The sequence below is a fragment of the Lactuca serriola genome, chromosome 7 (genome assembly GCF_051521515.1).
Source record: "Lactuca serriola cultivar US96UC23 chromosome 7, Lser_US96UC23_V15, whole genome shotgun sequence".
In the NCBI taxonomy this organism is placed as follows: domain Eukaryota; kingdom Viridiplantae; phylum Streptophyta; class Magnoliopsida; order Asterales; family Asteraceae; genus Lactuca; species Lactuca serriola.
The window spans coordinates 34,475,731-34,499,574 of NC_136414.1; positions in this window are offsets into that span (position 1 = coordinate 34,475,731).

Genomic DNA, 23,844 nt, shown 5'->3' on the forward strand with positions numbered 1-23,844 from the left:
TTGTTAAACCCGAAAACTAGGCCTTAGGGAGGACCGAGCCATATTGGACCAAACTTTCTTTTTGGGCAAGTCTTGACCATGATTTGAGTGGGTAATTGCTTATATGGACAAGCATGTATTTAAAGCATCCATAATAATGGATCTTAACATAGATTTTTTGTTTTCTTATATAAAAATTTCAATAATTTTATCCAACAAGATCTTATTAATTAACTTGAACCATCTTCAATTATTGATTATTCTGAAAATCCTTTTTTTTTCTATAGTTAACTAATTTAAATCTATCTATAAGGAATGTATTATAAAACCATGTCATCTATTTTTTTGTACACATGGGTCAATTATTTAAAATGAAATATTATATGAAAATAACATCTAATTAAAAAATGTATTACAATACGGAAATTTTGACAAACAAATTAAATTTTCTTGGGTTTTTCTTTTCTGAAAAAACAAAAGATGATAAAGTCTTACTTGTATAGTTATAAAATACAAAAATATTAATGTTATAGAAAACGAAAGATGATAAAGTCTTACTTATATAGTTATAAAATACAAAAATATTATATTATAGTTAAAAATTTAATATTTAATATGAAACATTTAAAATGAAATATTATGTAATATTTATTACAAAAATCAACTAGTTAACAAAATAACAAAGATTGAAATTTAATTATAATTAGGGAGTAAAATAAAATATAATTGATTAAAGAGAGTGTTACGCTATATTCGGCGTACTAGCTGAAAAATAGATGTTAAATAAAAAGCTAGCTGATAAAAAATAACGTTTGGTAAAACTAGCTGCAAAAGTAGCTGAAATATATAAAATTACATAAAAGAAAATGTTAGAGTATGCGTTTCTATAATTAATTAAAGGGGTGTATTTGGAAAATTTTAAAAAAGCTCATAAAAAGCTAGTCTAACTAGCTTTTCAAAAAGTTAGCTTATAAGCTACTTTTTGGCTTACCAAACACGACAACATAAAAAAGCTCGAAAAATAAATTAGCTCATCAGCTAGCTGTGACGCGCCAAACCCAACCTAAGTTGTATTAAAGACAAAACAAAAAAACATTTAGTTAGTATGTTGAATTATTCGACCATAAAATGCATTGTCTCCAATGATAAAAGCTAGTTAATTTTTAAGTCGATTTTAAATATTTGACAACTCCATCGTCCCTTATTGGAAGTTCTCTTAGTAAGTAATAGTTATCTCAACTACCAATTGGCTTCTAACCCAACGGTATCACAAGTATTGTCCTCCCACCTTGAAGTTGATGGTTCAGGTCTCAACGTGGACATATAGATAAAATTAAGGAGTAAATTAGATTTGCCGTTAAAAAAATAGTTATCTGAACTAATCAAAATGTACAATTTCAAAGTTTAGATTTTAAAACTAATTTAACATACATGCTATATTTTTACTTTATTCGAATGTCCTATAAGTTGGAAGTTAAATTTATATGATACGGTTGTTTTTTCTACAACCAGGTGCATATCAGTCTAGTTATGCACTTTTATGTATATCCTATCGTAAGTTAGTAAATATGTTTTATCATACAAAGATGGGTCAGGTTATGTGGTAAGTTTTACAAAAAATTCTCTATACTATTCAAGTACCAGTTTTTTGCTATTTTATATCCTTAATGGATTTCTTTATCATTGTCCTGATAAGCAATTATTAAAGAATGATTTAAATATGAAAATAGTTCCCATACTCGTAGCACCATTTAATACTCCTTGAGCTAATTTCTTATTGTTTTCGAGCATCAAGCTTAGGAATACGTTTATTTGCTAATACGATGGCCGATCATAATTTAGTAAAGATTTTAAGTGTGTTCAAATCTAATTTTTGCAGGGGCCAAAATGTAGGTTTTAAAGTTTAAGGGTGAAATCAAAACTTCGTTTCACAATCTCTTTAAACTTAGCGACCGATTCCGTGATTCAATGTTTTAAAAACTGGTTTTTTAGTTGAACCGGTATGGCGACCGGTTTCCAGTTTAACCAGTTCGACCGTCGGGTCAACCAGTTTCTATAATTTTTATCATTTTTTCTTATTTTTTTACACATACATACATATATAAATCATGAATTTGATGTCTACAAGTTCAAACATTAAAAATATGCATAAAAATAAGTTGTTGATCAATCTAAATACATTAAAACAACACATAACTATAAGTTTTACATCAATTTGCATACGTCAAAAAAAAATAAAGTATAATACCGAAACAGAATATAGTTTTAGATTAATACAAATGCATAAAAAAAACATCATATCATTTACCATATGTTTTTGTTGAGAAAAATCTAAATAAATGTGAAAAAATCCACCAAAGTTTATTATTGAAAATGGTTTTCTTTTCATCTATTTTTATTTAGTTTAACCGGTTTATTTTGACCGGTTCAACCGGTTTTTTCAAAAAACTGGCCGGTTCAATCCAGTTCAAAAATTGGTATAAAATCGGTGATAGTTGAACCGCTCCCTTTTCGGTTCCCCGTCCAACCGGTTCGACCGGCTGGTTCAAACCGGTTTTTATAACACTATCGTGATTCCGAGTCTTGTACACTTGTTGGTTGTTGCGGTTTTCCATGGGGGAAAGCAAAGAGGGTTGTGTTGCTATCATGGAAATGATGGAAAATGAACCTATAATTGTCCCAAATCGGGTAGAATCTCTAGAATTTATGGAGGGGGGGGGGGGGGGGGGAGAGGATCGAATCAGTGCGTTGCTGAACTGTGTGCTTGTTGAAATCCTGTCTGGTTTACCCTCCACAAAAGGCGCCATTAGAACAGGTACACTCTCCAAACGATGGGAACATCTTTGGACTTTGCTTCCTACTCTAATTTTCAAACAGAATGGTGATTATCATGATTTCGTCTCGTTCGTGGACAAAACCCTAACTCAACGTCGCCTGTTGAAACTCAAGACGTTTGAAGTGTATACCATTTATGATGCCCGATTTGAATCGCAAGTCAGGAATTGGATTCGTTATGCTATAACATGCGACATTGAACAACTTAATTTAATTTTAACGCATTAAAATCGATGCGGACTTTCTTTTAGATCAATATTTTTTCACCGGTTCATGTTTTACCGATCTAAAATTATCAGGCTGCATGTTTAATCCAACTGGGGAGATTAATTGGAAAAATCTTAGGAGTTTGTGTATTTCTGATGGGAATTTACATGAAGATTTGATTAGAAACATATTGTCTGGTAGTCCTTTATTGGAAACTTTGGAACTATATGGTTGCATTGGTTACGGGCTGCTAAATATTACTTCAAAAAGCGTCAAAAACTTGGTGGTCTCTGGATACAATAACCCTGAGGATATATTTGGTGAAGATACTTTTGAAATTACATATTTTGCAAGGCGTACGTTTGACTTTATGCTGGTGTGCCGAGAATCATCTTCTTTAATTTATACCTAAAAAATTAAGGTGAATAGGAATATAAAATAGATATTACTAAGCATTAATATAAATAATTAAAAAGGGTATGTGGATCTCCTACTACCGGTTAAAAACAACATACCTCTCTAGTGGTATCGATTCATATGTGAAATTGAAGTAGTCATTCTGTGTACACTTTGTTTTCTAATTACATAAACAAATATGAGTAAGTAAGCATAAAAATGTTATTTTTATGTAGGAAAAATATTTAGTTAACCAACAAATTAAATAATATAAGTTTAAGAGTTAGGAGTTTCAAAACATTAGTATTTTTATTAATCAATCAATAAAGTAATGCATGTTGAAATTTTTACAATCATTATTAAAAAGCAATTGAAATATTAGATTTTAAATTAATTTTGGTTGAAGTGTTTTGACCTCTATTATAATATATATATATATATATATATATATATATATATATATATATATATATATCCATATACTAATAAAAGAGTGGTTCTTTTGACATGTGTCACCATGTTAGACATTGTAATAAATATCATGACACTTGTCAATCTATTGGCACTTGTAATTAATATCATGACACTTATCAATCTATTAATTCTCCATTTCAAATTTCAAATTTCAAAATTTAAATCACATTTTAATTACATTAAATTAATAATATTAGAATAAAAATAAAATAAAATTTATACAAATTATAATAAAATAAAATTTATACAAATTATAAGATGATATATTTTACGTATTTATTTGAATCAATGATTATAATTTTATATATAACTAAAAAAATATCTTTTAATTAATAAGTTATTTAAAATTATTAATTAATAGTTTTGAGTGTTTACTTAGAAAGTTTAATTAATTGTATAACTGTGGTTCCCACAGGTTATAAACTAGTATATATATATATATATATATATATATATATATATATATATATATATATATATATATAGAGAGAGAGAGAGAGAGAGAGAGAGAGACAGATGGAAAGTATAACATATATATGAGTTTTAATTAATTATATTTTTGAAACGGTACAATTATAAAACTAAAAAAAAACTTATTTCAAATATTTAATTAAATATTTTCGACATCACTATATATAACATATGATCAATTTATTAACAATTAAACCACAATATACAATGATTGTATTACAATAATCCAAAAACGAAGAAAATATAAAAACAAATTAGTATAACAAACTTACAAATTAAAAGCTCTAATATAATAGCATATCTCCAAAAGTGGTCATAAGACCTCAACCAAACACACAAACCTTTAAGTTTGTTTTATTTATGAAATTTGTATATGATTTGTATGTATGTCTTCCCAAAAGATTGGCCTTTCTGTAGTAGACTTTTCACTAAATGTTAATTAAACATAATATAAGTTATAAAACTTTTGAGTGTTAAATGATAATTAAGAAAACTTTTGAGTTTCATTAGTTAAAAAATGGGGTTTCAAATGAATGTGGTTTGAGGAACTTAAAAAAGGGGGGTTCAAATGCATGAGATTCAATAAAAGATGTTAGCTTTATAGGTATATATGATATATATATATATATATATATATATATATATATATATATATATATATGGTTAAGTGCAGTTTAAACTATAGTTTTCTAAATAGAAATCGCAGATCGCACTACATAGTGTAGTTTATAAGAATTACAACCCGCAAATTGCACTGAAATGTCCAAAACCGCACTATGCGGTGCAGTGTGGTGGTTTGTGAAGTTTATGCAGTTTAATGCACACCCTAAGTTTATGTTCTCTGTTGTTGGTATGTACTTTTTCTGTTTGTTGTTTTCTAGGGGTTATGTTGGTTGTGTTAATGTGTTTGTTGTTTTGTTTTCCTGCTCTGTTTCTTTTTTGTCGTATGTGTTTCGATGAACCGTTTCATTCTTTGCTCTTCTTTTGGTATGTTGTTTCTTTCTTTTTTGTCTGACATTGTCGAGAGCAGCTACCAGTTCGTTAACAAATGCCTAAAATTGCGTATGTGTTTGTGATGTTATGGTTTTCTTTTTTCAGTTACATAACTACATCAACGCACCTGTTTTTTTATTTTTTCACTTGTGATTACAAACCCTCTATACTACCCTTCATGATTTATCCCCCTCCCTTGTTATTGTGTTTAAACACCTACCTATTAGTTCAAATTTCTTCTTTACTTCAATGGAGAAGGATTTTTAGTTGGATTGCTTTCTTCTCATTCAATAAATCCTTGAATTCATCTCATATTATAATAATAAAAAATACATCGTAAGGCTTTCCCTGTGCAACAATCCCTAGTAGTGAACAGATTCTTATGGCTGACAGTGGGTCGATGCATACTATGTCTTGAGAGGCTGGAAGCACGATGAGTTCTATAACATTAGGAGGAATGAATAGGTGGCAATTGAAGGATTTCCCATGTTTCGAGCAGGATGTGTTAATGACAATTTATGGGTGTTTTTCCTATAGATGAGTATTACAGGGATGCAGTGGTAATGCAGTTGAAAAATAGTGGGGTCGTGAAGTGGATAGAGCTTGAGGATATGTGGGAAGAAAGGGAAAGGAGGTAGCTTGGAAGAATTGCAATTGTCGAGGATATCAATGGAGGTTCTTTATGGTGTTTTTTCAAGTGTGTACGGTTAAGTGAACTTTACTAAAAAAACTCAGAGCTTCACTTCAAAAACATTTTTTTCTATTTATTCCATTACAAAGTAGAATATTTTTAGTTCATGTATGTGTAAACTATTGACAATTTTTTGTTCCTTTTACGTTATGGGAGCAAGAACATGATATTCGTACTAGAGTTTGTCATAAGAGGAGAGTTTCTTAATAAAAGTGTATTTCACTGATCTTTATATATGTAATATTTCCATTTTAATGTTTTCAGCATTATTCAAGCTTAAATTGCTTGAAATATTTCTCACAGTCTAATAAGGTCGAAAGAGTGCTCTAATGTTATAGTTAAAAATGAAGTTAACCATGGACAAATTCACAAACTTATCAATGTTGTTGACTATTGTTAGGGCCAAGATCCTCAAATCTATTCAACATCCCAGATCTTCCAGATCTTTTAGGATCTTGAAGCTTTCTTAGGATCCTGACTATTGTTATTATTGTTTCCTAACATCCTTAACGATCATAATTCTATTTCTTTTTCTCACATGTGTAGAAATGGCCAATGTAAGACTCATTGTCAATGAAGAATAGCTTCAATCAAGCTTAAGACATGGGGATACCATTTCAAACAATGTGCATATGCTCATTTAAGAGGATCCCGAAAATTTTAAACTTATTGTTACTTAGTCTATATCATAAATATACATGCAATACACACACTACGTACACAATTAACTCCATTACTACACTTGTACTCGTATTATCTTCATCATTTCTGTAATCTTACATTCAAATTAATAAAAACAACAAGGCAGGTGATCATTATCACCTCCCAAGGATTTATGTCAGAGATCCTTAAAAGGATCAAGGTCTTTCCTTGTAACTCGCTTGTCTCACTTTGATCGCTATTCGATATTTGCAATACCTCAAACACCACAGCCTCTCATACAACTTGGTTAAATATTACTTGATCAAAATTTAACCAAAATAATTTGGTGCCCACTGTAGGGCCATGGTGTTCACAATTATTTAAGAATGATGTCTACCCAATTGACCTTATCATCTTCCTCCATTCCTCCCATTTCCTCTAAAAAACTTCCACCACCTCCAAGCGGAGCTCCCAATAAGATTTTTGAGGAACCTAAGAAGAACACCTCTCCACCCACTAACCAAGGATTTTAGGATCCTTGTGTAATGCTTTCGAATAACGAGCTCATTAGTATGATGAACAAATTTGAACAATAAGTCACTCAGCAGCAAGAGGACAACACGACACCGCTAAAGGAAATAGAGAGAATAAGGGAAGAGATCCATAAACCCTAAAAAGCAGAACCCTTGCTCTTGCAACCTAAGCTCCTGAACTTTGACGATACAGGATGCTCATGAAACTTTCGGGAGATAGGATCCTCAATGTCGGCCCCTACTCTCGCTTGGGGTGCAACTCCAAACGAGCGAGCTCATGTGATCCAAGATCCCAGTGAAACCCTCATTACTCTTAATAATAATAACAAGGATCCTGGTAACTATGAACAATAGTACTCTTAATACTAACTCTACGGATATTGATGCAGGAATGAGCCCGATCATGGACAAGGAACTTCATCAGTTAAGGCAGATGATCTCAAGTGTGCCCGAAGTGGTCCAACCTATACCGAAAGTTTTTCCAATGAGCCACAAGATCTAAAGATTTCCTCCTTCGATTGTTGACACTAAAGTCCGAAAGCGCTTCCAAACACTTACCATGAAGCCTTACGATGGGACTATAGATCCAGAAGAACATGTGGCATGATATAGAGAAAGAATGGAGATCACACTCATTCACACACATTTGAAGGTAGCTTGCCTATCCAAGGATTTTGGTTTAACCTTCACGGTATAAGCCTTAAAATGGCTTATTAACGTTCCTCCTTACTCTATTACTTCATTTGCTCACTTAGTTACTCTTTTTAACAATCAATATTCTTGTAGTAGAACATTCGAAAAGATCACGAGTGATCTTTACCGGGTAGTTCAAGATCCTAAGGGATTTTGTGAACAGGTTTGGTAGGGAAGCCTTGGGTATCCCCATCATCAATATAGAAACTGTTGTAGAAGCCTTCAAAATGGGCTTAAAGAAGGACTCTCCCTTCTACAAAGACCTTGTAATGACTTCATGAAAAAGAATAGACGAAGTGAGAAACAGAGCACTAAGATTCATAAGGCTCGAAGAAGACAAGGAGATCCAAAAGAGGAGCAACCCACCAAACTCATATGATAACCCCAATAGGAAGGCCGACTCTTCAGTCCAAAGACCCTATAAATCCAAATCTTATTTCAAAGTTGATCATCATAGGGTCAATTCCCTTGAAGATGAAGGGGATGAGGAAGAATTTCCTAAGATCATTGAGTATTGCTTTTCTGTGGATATTTGAGGTTTAATATTTGCTAAGCATGATCTTGGCGACAAAGAAAGATGTCTAAGAAAGGGAGAAAAGTCCACCACCTAGAAAGATAAGTCCAAATCATATGCATACCATGAGGACTTTGGTCATATTATAGAAGATTACATATCCCTCAGGAAGGAGATCGGTTACCTACTTAGCAAGCGATACCTCAAAGAGATCCTAGGAAGAAGAAAAGAAAGGTCCATAAAAAGGATCATGATCCTCATAAGATCTTAAAGAAACCAGGATCCCCTTCTGCCGACACCTAGGTAATCAATGTTATCTTGGGAGGATCTGACACTTGTGGTACCTCTTATTCTACAACAAAAAGGCATGCCAAAGTTTCGAAAATGGAGAAAGAAGAAAGGCCTCAAAAGAATACGTCGATTACAAATAAGAAGGAGATCACCTTTGACGAAACAGATAGAGCAGACGTCGAGGATCCCCACCATGATGGACTAGTGATCACTATTTACATAGCCAACCATTTTGTTAGAAGGATCCTTGTCGACGAAGTATCCTCAATCAACATTACACTCGTGGATGCTTTAAAAAGGATGAACATCCCATAATCCAAAATAGTCAAAAGATCCTCGGTACTAATAGGATTCAGTAGTGAAACAAAGCATATAGTCCGCAAAATAAAGCTACCTATCTACATAGAGGGGTAAACTCTATGAAATGGTTTTGCATAACTAACACATTATCCTCCTATAATGTTATTTTTGGAAGACAATGGATCCACTATATAAAGGCGGTCCAATCAACATACCATCAATATGTGAAGATGCCCACCTTATGGGGCATAATGAAGATCACATGTGACCAACAAGAATCGAAGCAATGCTACTAGACACTGGTGAAGACTTCTATAGTCCCACAATAAGAATATAAATTATAGCAAAGGGAACAAGATACACTAGAATCCGAAGAACAAGATACAAAAGAAGTGTCCCCCTATCTTACGGATCTCGATATGAAAGTACTCATAGGATCCTCACTGTCGAAAAATATAGAAGAACATATAATAACGTTCCTAAAAAAGAATTAAAACCTTCGCATGGAAACATGAAGACATGACAGGTATAGACAAAAATATTATAACTCACAAATTTAACATTGACCCTTATTTTGGGCCCATACATCAAAAAGGAAGGAAGATTGCACCCAAGAGAAATTAGATCATCAAAGAAGAAATAGAAAAACTTCTTAAAACAAGGATGATCAAGGAGGTCAAATTCCCAAGGTGACTAGCCAACGTGGTCGTTGTACAAAAGAAAATTGGTTAATGGAGACTATACGTGTACTATAAGAATCTTAACAATGTTTTTCCTAAGGATTCTTTCCCCGTACCACATATAGATTCCATGATAGATGCTACGATTGACCATGAACTATTAACATTCATGGATGCATCAGCAGAGTTACAACAAATTCAAATGGAACCATCTGACCAAGAGGATACCGCATTTATAACCCCAACATGTATATATCGATATACTACTATGCTTATTGGTCTTAAAATTAAAGGAGCTACATAACTAAGTCTACTCAAACGGATGTTCAAGGACAAACTTGGGGACACCATAGATGTCTACAATGATGACATGGTGGTCAAGTCAAAGAAAGCTGAAGACCACCTCAAGGATCTTGAAGAAGCTTTCAACTTACTAGAGCAATACAACATGAAGTTGAATCCTTACAAATGCCATTTTGGAATGAGATCAGACAAGTGATGGGTTTTAGCCATAAGAACATCCTATGTGCTCATACAAACCCTAATGCTTGGATCTAGGTTTCTCTATTGTACATGCAATTTATCCAAGACTATAAACCCTAGATCTAGCATATGATAATCAATATAACATATAAATTAGGGTTTAGATCATACCTTGATTTTTATGTAGCAATAACAATCTCAAATCCTTCTTGTATTGACTTTAAAAAGCTTAGAGTCACAAATGTCACTCCTCTAATGGTTCACAAACACCAAGAGCAAGAGGATGAAGAGGGGAAGAGAAGGAGACACCCAAAAACCATCCAAAACCCTAAGGAGTTACTTGCCCAAAATGTGTGGAAACCCTAATCAACAAGTTCACCACGTTTTTGGGGCATAAGGGTTCTTTAAATAGTGAGGCTATTAGGGTTATCTAACAAGGAAACCCTAATTTGGATGCTTAAGCCCTAAGCAACCCATGGGCTCCTTCCTTAAAGGCCTAGGACGATTTCTAATGGGTTTCCCCAAAGAATTTGTCCACCCCTTTAATATGGAGTCCATTAGCTCAACATTCAACTATCATACAATTGACAGTTCTAGTCCCTTAAGTTTAATTAATGTCTTTTAGTCACAAACTTAATTCTTATTAATTCTTGACTAATATTAATTAAACAATATGATTTATCCTTTAATATATTATCCTCATAATATATTAATAAATCATATTTAATCCTTTCTCTCCATTATTCATCCTATCAAGTTGCTTTGATGAAGGCAACCCAAAAGGACCATGCACCATCGGGTCAAGTACATACCAAAATAGTTATGGACTTAGACACTAATCCAACAGTCTCCCACTTGGATAAGTCTAATAACTATTCTGCATATGACTTTAGATCCTGATCTGCAATCGTAACTTTCTAAAGCCGCTGTCAACTCTGATCTTATCAGATACGCGTGTCCTTTAGATAAGGGATCATATATTCCTCCATTCTAGATATCGTATAGACTGAGACATGGATCTAAATCATTCTCTCTGTCTATGTGCTGTTTCCCGAATTCAGATTTATGACGACTGACAACAAACTACAATTGAACACATTAATTTAGTCTCGGCTTGGCTAAGCGCTTAGGTGCCATCACTAAATCATCGAGGGGCCTACATATATCGCTTTTATCCTACTTTGGATAAAAGGAACGGATAAACTTTGACTCAATGCTCGCTTGCACTTACTCACCAAATCACACACAACAATATGTTTTATAACACCATGTTAGTGGTGCATTTACATATTATCAATGTGCAACCGACTCGCAAGATATAACTCACACATCTCGGTTTCAAGAATATAAGATGTTATCGTCTCACCAATCACTCGTGATAAAATCCATGAAGTGATCCAAGTGAGCGTGGGTTTAATCCAATGCTCAAATCATATTCATAAGCACTCATGAACGTTGCAACAAACATTTTCTTATGTCTAATGGTGTTTAGACAATCCACACACCAATTCATGACAGTCTTCATTCATATCTACTTCTAACATATGAACGATTGTGGCCCGTTTGAATAATTTGACTGTTCTAAACCAATTAAATTATTCAGGAAGTCAAAACATGCAAAGTGAAACACAGGAATAATACTAATCCCATATGACCTCAAACCTTTGAGTATAAATAAAACACCTTTTATTTATCACCATATCGATTACTCATTATTTGTTGTTTCGGTTAATCAACTTCTTACTTGAATTTTTACAACACTTGTCCCATGCTCTTAGCATTCACACAATGTTTACCCATGGTTCTTACTTTGTGAAATAGATCAAATGAACACATTTCCAATCATATTCATTTCACAACTCCTAATCCATTTTCATAAGTGAAAGAATATCAAATTCTTGCCACTTATAGAATATGCTAGATTCTAATATTTTATGCAATGATCCTTTCATAATGTCATAGCACAAAATCACAATGACTATTGCCAATGAAATTACAAAGTCCTCTATAGGAGATTGTTACAAGACAATTCCATAGATGTGATGTCTCTCACTCAAGGTACATTCCTTTGAACGTCCTTCTTGCATAAAAGTTTCTAATCTAGACATAGATTTTTAATATCCAACTCCCAATATGGAAACCTTTCCATACTTACAATAGAATCTTATCTATTCATAATAACGTCGATATGCTCCATCCAATATCATACTTCCAACTACTCACAAGCGACCAATCCTTAGCAAGCTTTGGATCATCCTTTGATAGTTGTTTAATTATCTTAGTCAAAACCGATTTTAGTCCTTTTTCCCTCTAAATGCGCTAGACATTTGGAAAATTTTAGAATGGTCAAATATTATAGCATTTGCAATCTATCCTATACCCGAAGCGTATGTGACATGATGCATAATGTCTTACATAAAGATTTGATACTTTATCAATCTTTTGCCATAATATCTTATGTGTCACGTTCTTATGATTCGAATTATGAAGAGGAATGTCGTAATCATGCTCAAAATTTAAGAACACACTATGTATCCTTGACTAAGTTTATTAACATTCCACAACCTAAGCCTTTAGATTCGAAATGAAGCATAATATTCTCTCCCTTAATTATAGCAAAACAACTATTCAACCCTTACAACTTCGCAAAGTATGGCTCTTGTTTTCTATAATTAATATTGCTAACTTGCAATACTTGCCTTAATAATCATACAAGCATAACATTTATGCTCCCACTATCACGATGATTATTATAAACATAACACTTATGCTCCCACTACCTTTGACATGTATTCAGAAACAGCTTAACTTTCAGAAAAACAATGCCTATTGAATTTCTTTAAGTTCATATTTCTAATACCCAATGCTTTGATAATCTTTTATCAAGGCTTCTTAAACTTATACACCTTTGCCTTAGATAGTTTATATGTGTGTCTTAAACAATTTTGACTAATTGCCAAATCTCATAATTCGAATCATGGAAAGGGATACCGTAACCATAATCGAATTCGAGAATACAATTTTCACAATCACTATCTTCTTAAAATCTTCCTTAGTGAAAGCATTTCCTCACAGTCATTTTCATGAAGGAGGGAATCTTATGACACTTAGATTTTAATGGTGTATGTGTTCCTATCCATGTGAATTTGTTAAACCAAAGTTTACGAAAAATTCAAACTCATATGGACCGAACTTTCTTAATCTTGATTTCTTGCCTTATGGTAACACGGCTGCCCACCATGTCTTCCAAGTAGTTAAGCAGCTCACCCTTTCCTATCAATGTACTTTTCATTGATCAAGGTCCTTTCCTTTTATGCATTCAAATGAGAACTCATAGAACTCATATGCATAATTAACTCAACTGGAACGGCACGGAAACAATATAGTGTCAACACGATAGGTTGTAAACCTCAACTCGTGTGCTAGTGATGATCGATAAGGTTTAATCTTGCTCAGTTCTTGAAACTTTTTGAGATCATTAAGACTCCCACTGACTCCTTGACATATAAGATTCTTTTGTCAATAAACATTTCTTGACAAACAAACATTCAAGAGTTAGTGTAGCTTTTATCAAGACATAACACTTCATAAAATTGGTCCTAGTTGGTCTTTGTCTTATCCAAGACATCACAACTTTCCAATTTCAAATGTGCAAGAATAAGAAAACCCTTTTCCAAATTCTACATTTGATGAATGTTATAAACCTTCTTAAGACTTGTCACTCAATATCACAATCTTAACTCTAAGACTTATTTTGGAACGAAGTATGATTGACTTCTTGATTTAACCATTTCTTCAATTCTTGATTCCTCTTCTTATACATACACTTGTACTAAGACTTATTTAGAGGATCAATTGAAATATGGTTCTTAATCATTAAGACATATCATAAAGTATAAAAGGTACTCTCCCTTCTTCTTAGAATATAGAAACTTTGATCTTTCTGCCTACTTGATTCTTCTTATTCGTTCTGCTATTTATTTAAACTCTTTCAATCAATTCAGAATTACACTTAATCTTATAAGTATAATCATATTTACTAAACTTTGGTAAATCATGACGAATATCTTTGTTACTCTTGTGGTGGACTTGATCAACACACAACTTTGTGTACTCAATCTCCTAGTCCTTCATTTGACACTTGTCAACGAATTAGTCTAATTTCCAAATATGAAATTTATCATTCATCGTGCAACCAAGTTGCATGATTCCAAGTTTCTGTCCAATTGAAACTTGGGCGATGAGAAACTCTCCCTATTTTTTAAATTCTTGACATTTCCACTATTAACATAATTAAGAATCTTATCCATTCGTTGTAGAAATATCCAAACATCAATTTTTCATAACGATTTCATTGCAAGGAAATAAATAAATAAATAAATAAGTCAAATCAAAAAATTTATTTTATTCATAAAAGCAGCGGAAAACGTTTGTCCTTACAATGCAAAATCAACTGAAAAACTATGTAGTCAAATATTCCTAACAATTCTATCATAAATTTCTAAGCTCAAAATCTAATCTTCAAGTCCATGCGATCGAGATCCATTTCGTTGTGATTAGACTCATCTTGCTTTTCCATCAAGCTTCCTCTCTTTTCACTGATCCTGCAAAACATTCAAATGTAATCTTATCACATTATGTATTAAGAATCAACGAATAGGAACTTAATGGAGTTAGACAATGGATTTTACCTAAAGTAACTAAGATTGGGAATTTGTAAAACATTTAGTTACTTTTGTACTTCATTATACTTATAATGGAAGGTTCTGTCCTATCCTACCCGTTCGGCTAACGACCCTCCACTAGTCAAGAGTGCGGTAAGTAAGAGTGGATACCCATTTAATCGCCATTTTATAGGCAATTTCCTTAAATACCCCTTATAGACCAGCTTCGTGAATGAGGCCTACTAACGGTAAGACTGACTTTTACTCATACATATATATAATGTTAGACTTTTAATGTTATATATAGTATAGGGTGTATTTTACACTTTTAAAATACTAGGTGGTCAAATTTAACAATTATACTTTTAATTCAATTAATTTGTAAACCAAGACTTGTATGGATTTATTAAACCTCTTTTAATTATACACCTTAATTAATTAATAAAACCATAAGGGTGTGATATGAACTTTTCAAAACATCACTAGGGTTTTAGAATTTAACATTCCTAAATTACACCTTTAATCAACTTTTAAATTCCAAAACTTGAGGGCAAGTTTTGAAACATTTCAAAACATTAGGGTTTAGAATTTAAATATACATCAAAATTAAACTTTTAATCAAAATTTAAATTCCAAAACTTGAGGCCAAGTTTTGAAACCTTTTCAAAACATTAGGGTTTCAACTATTTAAATTTCAAAACATAGCTTTTGAGTTCAAATTTAAACTATAAAACCTAAAGGGGAAAATTGAAACTTTTCATAACACAAGGATCAAATAACAAATAATATAGATTAAACAATTAATTTCATCATTATCTATATTTGACCTAATTTCAATTTCTTGCAAAATAAGCTACCTAATTAATACAAATAATCAAACTTTATCATATAAGGAAGTTATTATCCAATCAATTGGTAATTATCTTTTCTTTAATCAAGGATATACCATAAATATGTGTAAAATCGGATTTTAATGATCTAAAACAGATAAGGCAAGTATCCATAAGAAAAACAGTAAGAAATCCTGAAATCCCCTCTTTCTGATGCTCGAACTCGCCGAGTACCACACTGGACTCGCCGAGTTGAGGCCTACTCGCTGAGTACACTGTGGTACTCGCCGAGTTCATCAGGCAGGTTGGTCAAAAATCGATTTTGTAGCTTGAATAAACACACAAGGCATCAATACAATAGAAACCAATCAAGGCTCTGATACCACTGATGGGTTTTAGCCATAAGAACATCCTATGTGCTCATACAAACCCTAATGCTTGAATCTAGGTTTCTCTATTGTACATGCAATTTATCCAAGAGTATAAACCCTAGATCTAGCATATGATAATCAATATAACATATAAATTAGGGTTTAGATCATACCTTGATTTTTATGTAGCAATAACAATCTCAAATCCTTCTTGTATTGACTTTAGAAAGCTTAGAGTCACAAATGTCACTCCTCTAATGGTTCACAAACACCAAGAGCAAGAGGATGAAGAGGAGAAGAGAAAGAGACACCCAAAAACCATCCAAAACCCTAAGGAGTTACTTGCCCAAAATGTGTGGAAACCCTAATCAACAATTTCACCACATTTTTGGGGCATAAGGGTTCTTTAAATAGTGAGGCTATTAGGGTTATCTAACAAGGAAACCCTAATTTGGATGCTTAAGCCCTAAGCAACCCATGGGCTCCTTCCTTAAAGGCCTAGGACGATTTCTAATGGGTTTCCCCAAAGAATTTATCCACCCCTTTAATATGGAGTCCATTAGCTCAACATTCAACTATCATACAATTGACAGTTCTAGTCCCTTAAGTTTAATTTAATTCTTATTAATTCTTGACTAATATTAATTCAACAATATGATTTCTCCTTTAATATGTTATCCTCATAATATATTAGTAAATAATATTTAATCCTTTCTCTCCATTATTCATCCTATCAAGTTGCTTTGATGAAGGCAACCCAAAAGGACCATGCACCATCGGGTCAAGTACATACCAAAATAGTTATGGACTTAGACACTAATCCAACAACAAGTTCCTTAGATACATGGTGACTAAAAGGGGAATAGAAGAAAGTCCAAAGCAAATAAAGGTCATCATTGTTTAAGATCCTCATCCTCGACAAAGGATGTTCAAAGGCTAACAGGAAGAGTAGCGACCGTAAACATGTTCATCTCAAGATCCTCAAAGAGGTGTAAAACTTTCTACGACATCTTGAAGATGAACAAAAGTTTTGAATGGACTAAAGAGCACAAAGGTGCTTTTCAGGAACTTAAAAATTATTTAAGTTCAGCACCCTTGTTAGTGAAACCATAAGATGGGTAACCTCTCCTTCTATACCTTTCAATATCCTCTAACTTTGTAAGTTCGATTTTAGCCAAGGATCTTAACAAGGACCAATATTTCATCTACTACATAAGTAAAAGTCTCTTGGATCCTTAGACCAAATATATCAAGTAGGATGTCAAAGTGGTCTGCGAAGCTATGCACATATAGCATCAAATATGAACCGAGATCAGCAATAAAATCACAAGCACTACCAGACTTTGTGGACAATTTCAGTGATGATCTACAACCTAAAGCAGAATTGGAAAGAAAGGAACTCCTAAAAGAAAAAAACATGGGAAGATGGACACTCTTCACTGATTAATCTTCCAACTTTAGAGGAACATGCCTAGGGATCATTCTAAAATTGTCACAGGGTGGACACCACACCCTAGGCAGTCAGCTATGAATTTGTTGCAACCAAAAATGAGGCTGAAAATCAAGCGTTGATCATGGGATTACAGTTGGCAAAGGATCTTTAGATCAAGGATCTTTAGGTATTCTTTGATTCCTTATTATTAACTAACCATTTTAATGGATCCTATGTAGTAAAAGGTGAAAGACTAGCACTATACCTCCAGATCCTTAAAAAATTGGCCTCCCAATTCGAAGCTTTTAGCCTAAGTCAAGTTCTTAGAGAAGAAAAAGCCAAGGAAGATGCATTCTCCAACCTAGGATCTTCCCTCAGGATCTAGCCATATACACTAATCCCAACGATAGAATATCCTTCCAACAAACCAGATAATACAAATGATCACAATCGAACAACCAACATAGCAATAATCAAAGATCCTAACCCCCAATCACTTCCTCAAAATCCTAATCTTCAGGATCCCAACATCAAGGATCCTTCATAAAACTTGAAATCCTGGATCCGAACCACTATAAAGTATCTCTATAATGACACGATTTCAAGAGAAAAAAAAAAGCAATAGAGCATTCCAAATGAGGGTCTCGTGCTTCATGATGATCCAAGGGAAGCTAAACAAGAAATCCATGACTAGTCCATACTTGAGATGCTTAGAAAGCCATGAAGCTACTAATGTTTTAAAGGACATACATGAAGGAGGTTATGGTAATTATGTTGGCAGAAGATGCTTATGCTCCAAAGTATTGAGAACGGGGTACGAATAGCAAAAAATGAAGAAAGATGTCCTCTTAAATGCACATAAATGTGATGTTTGTCAAAGGAATAGCAACATCCTTCATAAACCTGTAGAACCATTATATCCTATTATTCCCCCTTGGCCATTCATGAAATGGGGAATGGATATACTAGGAAAGTTACCAAAAGCACATAGTGGAATGGTCTTCATACTAGTGATCATGGACTATCTCTAAAAATGGATAGAAGCTGAAGCCTTTGTTCAAATACGAGACATGGAAGTAGTCTTATTTATCAAACATCATATCCTCGCCATATTCGGGATCCCTGCCGAGAACATATGCGACAATAGATCCCAATTCATAAGCACAAGAACTAGAGAATTTTGCATGAGTTAGGGAATTACAATGATAATGTCCAATCATGTCCATCCTCAAGCTAATGGTCAAGCTGAATCCAACAACAAGTTCATACTCAACAATTTGAAGAAAAGGTTAGACGAGAAGAAAGGAAGATAGGCAGAGGAACTCCCTTTCTTCCTATGGGCAGATAGGACCACTTCAAAAATAGCCATTAGCTAAACCCCATACTCCTTGGTTTTTGGAATAGAAGTCGTGATCCCTATTAAAATGGTGATCCCAACGACAAGATATCAATTGCAAGATCATGAGAACAATGATAGGATCCTAGTCTAGGATCTTGACACTATCGATGAACTTAGGGATCTTGATAGGATCTGAATTGGTGCTCATCAGTAAAGGATCACTAAATCATATAATAAGAACATTAAAATAACAATATTCCAAATTTGTGACTTGGTCCTTAGGAAAAAATTCCAAAATATCATGGATCCCAATGCATGTAAATTGGCACCTAAATGGGACGGACTATATCTCATCGATTCAGAAGCAGGAAAGGGGCATATTGGCTAGTTATCCTTGAAGGAAACATATTGCCAAGATCTTCGAATGCTATAAATCTAAAAGCATACTTCATGTAAGTGGTATTAGTCATTTTCCAACAAATTCAAGGTGCACACTCTCTACTCATTACTTTTATCTAACTATTTCATTTAATTTTTCAAATACCATTACTGACTTAAGCATCGGAGGGGCGTTAGCGAAGCTAACACCCATCCCAAGCTATTGTTTGCAACATGTAGGAATCTAAGGCTCCCAATAACCATGAATAGAGACTGGTCATCTCTCTTATGATTAAGGGTACTTAATCCCATCCGAGGTTTAAAGAGTTAATAACCTCTTTCACACGAGTTAAGGTTTCTACACTTCGCTTGGACGCACGATATCTAAGTAAGGGATGTGAATAAGGGGCTCATTTCACATTTTAGCAGCTTGGCAACCCTCTTATTTCTAAACATATGTTAAGATCATGAAGTTTGAATCTAAGGTTTATAACATTGTCACGTTATCTTAAGATGGGATCCTCTTTTGCAAAAATCTAAGGTTTATAACATTGTTATGTTATATTAAGATGGGATCCTCTCCAGTAAAATTCTAAGGTTTATAACATTATCATGTTATCCTAAGTTGGGATTTTCCCTAGTTATTATGGGATTTTCCCAGTTATTATGGGATTTTCCCCAGTTATTATGGTATTTTCCCTAGTTGTTATATGAAGTGGAACTTTTCGTAGTTATTATCTAAAGTGGGATCTTCCCAAATTATTTGTTAAATAGAACCTTTCTCAGTCAAAAAAGCAAAGTAAGGATCCTAAAATATCTCTTAATAGGGATCCTTCTTTACGCAAACTCTAAATATCATATGGGATCATAACTCAAGACTTCTCATAAATCAGAAGGTTGCGAAACCTAAAGATCATCATGTTCTATCTATCTTTAAAGATATTTTTCCCATGTAATGATGTAGGGTTTATTCTCCAAAAGATCTTAACTGTTTTAAGATCCCAAATAAATAATTAATTACTTTAGGTTAATCGGATCTTAATATTTCTTGAACTCTTTGGGATCCTAATTGCATAAGGATCCCTAACTGATCTAAAATCTTTGACAAATGTTTAACTATTGCAGATTGTTAAGGATCCTAAAACCTGAAGATCCTCAAAGATCCTACTAACACATTCATATCAAGGATATCAACCATGCAAGTAAAGAATACATAAACATCAACAACCAAAGTGTGTAAAATAAAAAGTTGTTGCCCACCAACCCCTAAAAGTGTGAAATATTGTCTACAAACAATAATATTTGAATTTTTTTTTAAACTTCAAGCCTACACTTTGGTTTGATCATTCGCAGATGGGGGAACCTCTGTCTCTCCCCTCACCATGCCTGCAGTCTATTTGGCCAACTCTTAGAACCTTCAGCATGTTTGGTCCGCCCATCCACGCTTTCAGCCTGTCTGGACCGTTCTCCAGGCCTTCGGCCTGACAGTTGTGCCCTACCAGCTTACAGTCTATCCGGATCGCCCTGGGTATGTTGGCCTACAACACAAAGGATGTCTACCTCAACCCACTCCCAAACAAACAATCATGTGCACATAAATATCATACGCTAGCTATCATGTACAGATAGTCATACAGAACTAATAGATCACTAACATAATATCATCCTATAACCAGGTTACCGACCTAACCGGTCACTAACATAGCATCATCCTATATACCATGATACCGACCTAACAGGTCTCTAAGCATATCATCAAGCAATAACCAAGATAACAATATAAAAGAAGGGTATGCATTGGTGCCTTAGACCCTATTAATATAGTGAGGAGAACTCACCTCACAAGTAGCTCGGGATGATAATGTCAAACCCCTAAATACAGCTCCAAACTCAATCACGTACATCCATCAATGATCCACTTCCATGAATTCCAATTTACTAAAATATCCCCATAAGTCAAACTTGTCAACCCTCGTTCAGAGTCAAATTCAATGGTCAAGGTCAGCAGTCCATGTTGACCCTACTCGTCGAGTATAGCCCACTAACGCATCGAGTTCCATCAAAACTCGAGTAATCATGAAAACCGTAGTTGAATCGCTAAGTTTCCATACAACTCGTCGAGTCCATGTGGTGTCCAAATGTCGGGAAAAAGCCTAACTAACTTGTCGAGTCTTCTCACAGATTCGTTGAGTCCATGCATAAGCTAAAACGGCCAATCTTCATCATACTCGTCGAGTTAACCATGCAACTCGCTGAGTTCCTTTAGTCCATTTCTCATTTAGATGCTTTTACGTAAAACCAAAGGTCCAAACTATAGATCTAGGCTCCTAGGGTGTTGTTATCAAGTATAATTGCTAAATTTATGTGCATGCAAGGCTCCATGAGGCTAAAATACTCATAACTAGCATTAAAAGAAGGTTTTGGACATGAAGGAGGGCCAAAGCTTCATAAAGCTTTAGGATTTATTTCCATAAGGGCATAGAGGACTCCAGATATGTACTATGCCCTTGTGACAAGCTCAAATCCGAAAGTGACTCCATTTTTGCACCAAAATGCACATATTCTCACTTAAGAAGAGATCTAACAAATGGAAGGCCAAGGTAAAGGTTTTTTTACCTTCAAATGCAAGCCAAGACAATATAGATACTGGATCTACATGTTTCTTCTCATTCCAAGCTTCCAAAACTCCAAGCTTCTTCAACATATGCACCTAAAAACACACTTTAGCCTCCAACACACTCAGGAATAGGGTTTAGACAGATTAGGGTTTCTTATGGCCGTCAAAAGTTGGTAAGGAGCTAGAGGAAAGGACTTAAGGTAGTTTAAATAGGGTGAAAACCCTAAAAATTTGGGTTTCCATATACAACCTCTACTCGTCGAGTCGGGGTCCTCCGACTCTTCAAGTAGGAGTCATAAACCATACGGGCTGACTAGGTTCGACACGACGAGTTGGGGCGTCCAACTCGTCAAGTTCCCTCAATAAAATGAATATAAAGCTTTCAAAAATTATACATAGGATTGGGGATGCTACAACAAGTTTTTCCTGGTGAGAGAATTTTGTATGGGTCGGCTCTCTGTTCAGCTGCGAGATCCAAGAGATATTTGCAGCGTGGTTGTATAGGGTTCCTGACTTTTATGGAGGATACTAGAGTTGAAGAAACAATGACTTTGAGTGAGGTGCCCATTGTCAAGATTTCGATGATCTGTTTTCTGAGGAATTGCCAGGGGTGCCTCTCGAGTTGCTCACCTTAGGGAGCACTAATCATGTTCGTGATGAATAAGCACTAATAGAAAAAAGGCCTTTTACGACGCTCATTGCGCGTCGTAAAACGCTCAGACGACGTGCAAATGCGTGTCAAGGAAGGCCCTGTCATAAAGAGAGACGACGCGCATTTACGATGCGCATTTATGACGCGCATTTACGACGCGCGGTTATGACACGCATTGCGTATCAAGGAAGGCCCTGTCATAAAGGTAGACGACATGCATTTGCGTGTCGTAACCTTACGACGCGCGTGTTTATGACACGCAATGCGTATCAAGGAAGCCCCTGTCAAGAAAGGCCATGTTATAAATGAAGATGACACACATTTTTGCGTATCATAATTTTAAATGTTCTAAAAAAAATATTTATATATTTAGTAATTGGTGAAGAAATATGGCAGCCCTCGGCCTCCTTTTATAGCCTGTGAGGCCTCGCTACGCTGGGCATACCTTGGACCTACGATGGGCGTAATGCTTGACCCGTACATATGTGACAAGACTTCGGTGGGGTGACGTCGCTCGTTGTGGACCGAGGAAAAAGTCAATACGCAGGGCGTAGTGCGAATGTCGAGCGTCCGAAGGTACGTTGGGCGTACCCCTTCGCACAGCCTTCGTGATTTCCCACTCCGACTTCAAAAATTCATATCTTTCACGTACGAGTTACATTTTCAACGTTCTTTATATCCACGCGTAGGTGAGACCGTTCTCTACAACTTTTGTTTAGATAGCTAAGGCTAAAAGTCGCTCTATCGTAAATTCACTTTTTACGTCTCCCGGTGTCGTGTCGGTTCCCTTGCGAAACTTTGCCGGGTCATAACTTTTTCATTATAACTCGGATTTCGGCGTTCTATATATCCCCGGAATTCTTGTTTCAACCACTACAACATTATCTAAAGATATCTAGCCGATCTCGCACTTTAATTTTGACGCTTATTTTTATTCTTTATTAATTATACCTTTATAATTAAGTATAAATTCACATAATTCACATACTACTCAAATATTTCATCTTTATTACTTCAAAAAGAATTTTAACAGTTGACCTAGACTATTACATCATCTAATAATGCTTAGCCCCGAAACATGGGCGTTACAATTCTCTCCCCCTTAGGATAACTCCGTCCCGGAATCATGCATGTGCGGATAGTCATCAATGCTCATTTACCCGTTCTTCAAGTTTTGGAACTCATTGTTTAGATCGATCAGATCTATCTCGGAGCAGTACTACATCTTCAACTGCTCCAGGAATGCTTCCCAAGACATCTTCAAAGCTTCCTTTCGTGGCATCGTATCCGCCAGCAATTTCCACCAGCTCAATACTTTGGTCTTCAGTTGCCGAACTGCAAAGACGGTTTTATGCTTATCACTACAGTTGCAGATTTCA